This window comes from Trachymyrmex cornetzi, unplaced genomic scaffold, assembly GCF_001594075.2.
Source record: "Trachymyrmex cornetzi isolate Tcor2-1 unplaced genomic scaffold, Tcor1.1 scaffold276, whole genome shotgun sequence".
NCBI classification, from domain to species: Eukaryota; Metazoa; Arthropoda; class Insecta; order Hymenoptera; family Formicidae; genus Trachymyrmex; species Trachymyrmex cornetzi.
In genome coordinates, this window is record NW_017297438.1 from 244,367 (window position 1) to 251,882 (window position 7,516).

A 7,516-nucleotide genomic window follows, 5' to 3' on the forward strand; every position below is an offset into this window, starting at 1 on the left:
GAGAGAGAGAGAGAGAGAGGCAGAATATGCATGTTGTGTGTAATAATAAACCTACCGAGAGCGAATCGTGGCACGGCGAAGGGCGAGAGGACAATAAAAAGAAGTCAGGCAACACAAGCACGGGTAGAAAGACCCGCGAGTCGATTTAACGGCGAACTTTAAGTAAGCGCCGATCTATTTTCGGTTCACGTCGCTCCTCCTTTGAATCCAACGCGTTAAAAGTCAGCCCTGCATCATCTAGGCTTGGGTGAATAAACTTTTACCCGGTTCGTTGATCGGACAAAATTATCCATGCTTTGTTATTTCACGTTGTTCCTCATTCGCGGGTGATCGTCTTCTTGGCTCGACACCAATCAATCCAATCGCGAAAAATTACTTTAGGTGCCCACTCTGTGGAGAGAAATCTCTTAAAGAAAATTGAGTCACTTTTTTTCCAAGATTGGCTCAATTTTCACAGTGCGATTCCACTTCACAAAATTTAGACAATGTCGTTACATCTTACTCTTGGAATAATAAGATTTTATACACTCTAACGTTTCCTCGCAATTTACTCAACAATTTACTCCGCACGTGTGCGTCGACATTCGATTCGCACCGTGTCGAAAGTGAAACAGTCGCGTTACGAGAACCTGCTGAATCGTTTTGCTTCTCGAGACCTTTCGCGTGTCGAATACCGAAGAATCGTCGATCGGAATTGCTGACGTGTAAATAATTTCGGAAAGTCACCGATCTCGGTATCGACTCGCCGCTGTCGTCGTCGTCGTAATGCGATCTAATTTCTGGACGGAAATCCAATCTGCGACGCTTACGACAGGTAACGTTCCTCTATAATCTGATGGATGGAAAAAGCGTCGATCTCTGGGTGAGCGCTCTGGAACTTGTTCTGATTTTAGGTGATCGTGTAATACGACTGGATAACAAATTTTTCATGTGATTTCCGTCGTTATGTAACTTGCGCGCAACCCAGTAATTGGGAAACTGCACTCAAGAGACCGTAGATTCACCAACCGTGAAATGTCAGCGCGCGGATAAGTGTGATTATTACATGCGCGAATATAAAAATGTTGGGGGAACAAGGCAAGCAAAGGACATTTGAGAAAAGTTGAAAATTGTTTCTAGAAAGTATATGATTATCAACAATTCGTGAGTGCGCATGTATGAGCGTAAAAAATTTTCTTTGTACGCTCCATTCTCATAATTTTAATTTTCCATACTGGAGTAATAATATAATGTCTATTATGTACATTTATACATGATATAAACTACACTGTTAGAAATTTCTCAATGAATTTTAATTAACATGTAAAGGAAGCATGTGGTTATGCACGAAATTAAATGTAATGAATAATGTAAATAAAAACTAAATTACAGTAGTCTTAAATGTGATGAACGTGTGTATTGAAATTAATGAACACATTATTGTAGAAATTAATTTACACGTTAATAAAAAGTACGAGATCTGTAAGTGAAAAGTAATTTACGTTAATGACATGTAAGAAACATAAACGTATTAAACATTAAGCGTTAATAGTATTAGGCTTAATTAAAATATTATTAATATTCGTAAATGTAAAAGTACATTAAATTTCATTAATATGTACATTAATAGTTATTTCAATTACGATTAATTAAATGTCATTTATAAAAGTATATTAAATTTCATTACACTTAATTTTTCAGTTACTGTAAACTTAAATTTCATTAACATGTGCATTAATAGTCCTTTCAGTTACAGAGAAATTAAACTTTATTCACCAATGTACATTAAAAGTTAATGAAATTTAAGAACATTTCTAACAGTGTATTATGTCCATTACTACAATTTTTATTAGAATGCTGAATAATTAATCATGTTATTTACTATTACAACTTTTATTTTGCGTCGTCAATTGTTACGACAATCGTGTTATTTTTGAAGAAAAAGAAAGTTAATAGATTCAAATTTAATTTTTACGACTTTTCCCATTGTAATAACAGTCAGTCTAACGCTGAGTCTCTAACCGCATAATTCAACTCATAAGTATTCACTGAATGGAGAACGGAGAAGATAGCACCCAGAGTGGCTGGATTAAGACATATCAGTTCTATCGCGATTAATCAGTCGCGGGAGAGACGCATAACTCTCGCTTCTATTTTTCCTTCGCGATCGCGACCGTCCCTGTTCTCTTTCCATCAATGAGTTCTTGCGATCTCTCATGCCGCTAAATACGAACTTTCTGGGAAACAGACACGCTCGGTCCTGCCCACGTTTCTTCGGTCTCGGTACAATTACTTGCGTGCCAGTTTTCGCGATGATACACGACGCACACGATCTCTAATAACATCGGCGATAACATTCTCGTCCATTAGTCTCGCATTGCAATCGAGAGCGAAATTATTCTTCCCTCTACTCCTTTTTCTTTTGTTTTAATTTTAATGTCGCAATTTTAACAAGTCGCAGATGTAATAACTCTGATGATACCCTTATCGTAGCACTTTCTAAGCGTGACCTCTTATTTATAGAAGCGAAAGCTCAAATCTTTGTAACATGCTTACTCGTGTTTTCTGCTTGAGTTTCTATTTCGACAAATACAAGTGAAAGAATTAGTTATATTTTATTCGGAGCTGTTTATATAATTATCCGTAATTGCTCTTACGATTGTTCCCATCCATTATTAGGGGGTCGTCACTAACGATGGGATTAAGTATCTTACAAGTAGGTTCGAATCTGTCAAAGAAGTTTCGAACTCTCTATGATTACTTCGAAAAATAGTAGCAATACTTCCAAGTAGATTCGAACCTAAACGAAATAGATTCGAACCTCTACGAATACCTCGAAAAATAAAAATAGTACTTCCAAGTGGACTCGAACCTAAACGGAATAGGTTCGAACCTTCTATGAGTACCTCGAACGCACAGATCATATGAATTTCTGTTCGTTAATAACCCTGTTCGAGTACTACTTGTAAAAGATTCGATGTTGTACGATAAAAAATACTTTGTAAGTATATTTTGAATCTTGCAGGTACTCGTAAGATTCGAAACCAGCAATTTGGGATCGATTATTTTGCAAGTATGAAGTATGAAATATTATTTCTTATGAATATTACTCGAATCCTAGAAAATGAAACTAAATTATTGAATTTGACTCGAATTTTTAAGTACATATTGAGTTCGATCCCATCTCTAGTCGTCACATATATCCTCATCTTAAAATTCTATAACTTTTCCCTGATTTCCAGACAAAGTTTTATAATTCTCCCTGATTTCAATAATACTTTAAAATTTTTTGCATTTTCTGATTTGAAAATCATTGACGTTGAGATTGAGAGATTAATTCATACAGCAATGTAAATTACTATTAATATTGCTGATACTACTTGCATTTTTAATCGTTAAATTAGTATAGTATTAAAAAACTGCGTAGGTGTGATGTACATATATTAAACTTTTTTAAAAAGCCAAGAATTTTAATTTTCCAGAATATGTAGCAAAATTCCCCGACTTTTCCCTGATTTTTCTGATCGTTTTCAATTTCCCTGATAATTCCCTAATTTCCAATTTTGTGCCAATTCTGACCATAATTGTTACATAATTTATAAGTGTCTACATTCTGTGTCTGTGGTCTCTTTATTGAGATTCTCAGTTTTGAATAAAATATGAGGTCAGGTAAAGTTAATTACCCCGAGGCAGTTCCGTCAAACTGTTGAACGTACGTTTGGTAACGCAAGTGTGAAACAGCGAGACAGCGTTGAGTGGAGGCGAGAATAAAGTGGAGGCAGTTCCTCATCCGGCTCGGTTCTGTTTCTACAAAGAACATAACTCTACGAGCCCATATTTCATTCCCCCGTTCATTGTTATTCATAGACACGGCGTCATCTAAAATGGTTTAATCGTCACTTTCACAGCGAGCGGGGATCGGATTTCTGCTTTTGTCTTAAAAAGAAGGAAGGTCCGCTTTCTCCCGCTTCCTTTTCGAGCACCCTAACGAGTATACACGCGTTGAATGAAATCCGATGATCCCACGAGCACGCGACGTACAATCCGATAGACAATAGATCGACCGAATTCTTGCGGTGTTTCTACCTCTAACGAGTCGTCACTTCTCAGAAAGATAATTCAGTGATTCTAGACTATTATTTACGCAGAATCCCGTGTCAATTGAGGAGAGTTCTACGAGCCACTTATTGTTAACGGACGACATATCGACCTGCGTAAAATGCGGAAGATCATCGATTAAATTATTGTCATTGCGTAACAGTTACAAGCTGCAGCGTGATAATATGTATTAATTCAAAGATGTTTTTGAAAAAAAATTATTTTTTAACGAGTCTGAAAGGAAACGTCTTACATTTCAAAAGTAATATTAAAAAACTGACGCTATCAGTCAAAAGATCACGTTTGAAATAGACATTCTAGATAGTCAAATCTTCATGGGATTCTATAAATTTTATACTTGATTGGGCCGAAACACGTTGGCCACTTTAAATTTGACACAAAATATCTCGAGACCAATGCATTAAAAAAAAAAGTTTCAAATAAAAGGTGTACGATTTGAAGAAAACCTATTTAGATTTTGAGTCCAGAGACTTATTAGTCCATTTGACCAATACCTATTTCAAATGTCATCTTTCGGTTGGTAACGTTAATTTTTCTTTTTATCACTTTTGCAATGTAGCACGTACCCTTGTATGAATGTGTGAAATTTAACATCATTTTACAAATTATCATGAATTTGTGATCAATTAAAGGACAAATCAATTTTCCAAACTGGTCAAGAAAACTCTCTATAAAAACAATTTTTATTTTTATAAAAATAACACTATAGGCAGACAATATTGAAGAATTGTACCGTATCTGACAATATCCTTCGATAAATTCCAGTGAGCATCGAGCTATACTTAAAATGTAATAACACGACGACGTAAAACTAGCCTTGGTTAGACCAATGACATCTTCATCAAAGTGTTTAAAAACCGTTAACCTTCGCTTAAAGCGGACAACGATTCAGTCGCTCCTCTCAAAACACTCTCTTAACTGTTTCACGATATACATACTACTGCGCTTTTCAAAACATACGTACTTTAGCAGCTTTTTCAAAAAATATCTTGACCACGAAACCTTTGATAAGCTTTCAATAAATTTTAACATCAATAATAAATATCGCAATTATGTTGTAATATCACTTATTATTTTAATATTAAAATAAAAAATTATCTCAATGCTAAATTTTATCCAATTGTGAGATAGTTTTGTCTGTTTATTAAACGATTTAACATGAAATCGTAACAAGAAACAGAATTGTGCTTTTCCTTAGCATTCTTGATATAAATATACTTTGTACAACAAGCGATGTATCAAGATAACAAACAGCGCAAAGTGTAATCAACTCGATCATTTGCTGAAAATGACTTTATACGAATTCACGCGATTGCATTGCAGTGCATTCAAGATATATTCGTGACGTCGTAACATCTGCGACGATTGTGTGTTCTTTCAATAAGAGTGAGTTGCGGTCGTGATTTTCTTCTCTCGTGACTCACACCAGACGCCAATGGTATAAATTGTAATTGATACATTCATTCGCGGGTCACGCGAAAACCCTTTGAAAAAGAAATTCCGGAGCGCTTTTAAATTCTTGAAAATCTTTCTCGATACTGAATGTCCCTTTACCATCGAATTTCTTCAGCTATTTTTTAATTTTATATGTTGGAAATCTCTCTTAATCTTCAGAGCTGATGGCACCGGCGGGTCTATTCCACTCAATTATAAATCTCATCGTCAAACAACTCAATTTTCTTTATATTACATCTACAAATTTGGATTATTCTTACTAAAATATACTTAGTATTCAATCTTTTTATAAGAGTTACGTCATTTTGGTTCCTTAAAATTAATTAGTGGTTTTTAAGTAAATTAAACGATCACAGACTCAGCAAAAATCAGTAATCGTGTTACAGATTTTAGTCAGTAATCGTGTCAGCTCCAAAGAATTAAATAGACAATATATTACATAAATCTAGAAAAAAATACCTATTTCATTTTACAATAATAATATAACATAATAAAAATTAACGTAAGACAGATTAACTCTTTTTATTCATGTAAATTAATTAAATATTATTAAGATTAAAAATAGAACTGGTTATATACATCAACTAAATAAGAGAAGCATTAATTATAGTCAAAGTTAAAATCGATTTAATATATAATACATCTACAAACTAAATAAGAGAAGCATTAATTATAGTCAAAGTTAAAATTATGGAATATATAATACATCTACATGTATTTTAAAGAAATTCGTCTAAGGCATATAATTGCGTGTCGATTAATTAAATATGTATAAAGTGCCGTTAACGTAATCAATTATCGATTGCGTGATCTTTGTGAACGAAAAATGAGGATAAAAAGAAAAATAAAACGGACTTTGCGTCCACGTTCATCTCGCCCTGTTCCACGATAGGGTGAACCGCGATAAAGCGTGTTCGGAAGAAACGGAGTGCTCGTACTCACTTTCGTTCCGCGGGCTTCAAGTACTCTCGTTCTCGGGTTCAGTGGCGGCTCACGAGTCCAGACGGTCGGCGTGTTTATCCATCGTCGTCAGGTCACCATCAGAACGGGGGCGCACGGAATCGCGTTTCACGATCCGACGATTCGTAAGCCATAGAAGTCACGGTCCCTGATGTTACGACGGGTTCGACGTACTCGCGGGAAAACCGTCGTTGTCGTTGGATAACGGTCTCACGGCGACCACAATACGCGTGGTGTTCGGTGCACACGCCACGGTGTAACACACGAAACTGCCGGTCTGAAGGAGAGTTCTCTTCTTTGGTGCCCCGGTGGCATAAGGTGGCGGTGGTAGAGAGGAAGGAAGGCCAGGCTGCCAGCCGGCTGAACGACTTAACGGCGAGAAGGAGAGAGGAATTCGTTTTCTGGTGTGCGTGTGTATATGACGCACGCGAGGTGCCCTGTGTGAACCTTGCGGGGTCCTGGCGGGGCCGTGGGTTTCGTGGGTCTTGGAGCGGATTCTCGTAGCGTGACGCTTGCAACCAAGTCTGACGTAAGGGGACTTTTTTTCAAGGGGATTTTTATTTTGTATGTATATACAATTAAATTTCTTTAATTTCTTGAAAAGTTGGAGATCGGCCTTACGTCATTGAGCTCCACTTGTTACATAGATAACGGATTAAAATATCACATAAATTCGTAAACAATAGAATATTTTTAATATTTTTGATATTCTTAAAATAGAAATATATGTATAAATAGAATACCTTCACCAATATGTGTGACGTATTTTTTGTATTATAAATATAGAAGTGCAAAGATAAACTATATACACGCAGAATTAAATATGTATGCACAAAACTGACAAAACAAATCATTTTCAAGTTCTACAATATAAATTATATGCAGTGTTTTGTTTGGATTTTTTTTATTCGAACTTGAATCGATTTTTACATACACGGCGTATATAACAAATTCATATTTTTCATATTTTTCTTAGAATTAAAATTTAAAATAATACTTTAAA

The 7,516-nt window shown here is 35.5% G+C and overlaps 1 protein-coding gene across 1 annotated transcript in view; it reads right to left on the minus strand.

The window, feature by feature from the left end:
* Positions 1-6,766, minus strand: part of Myo61F (unconventional myosin 61F) — a 21,460-nt gene extending 14,694 nt beyond the window's left edge. The window contains exon 1 of the mRNA XM_018508937.1: positions 6,496-6,766. The gene's annotated coding sequence lies outside the window, so the exon portion shown is untranslated. The remainder of the gene's footprint in view (positions 1-6,495) is intronic.
* Between the last annotated feature and the right edge of the window lie 750 nt (positions 6,767-7,516).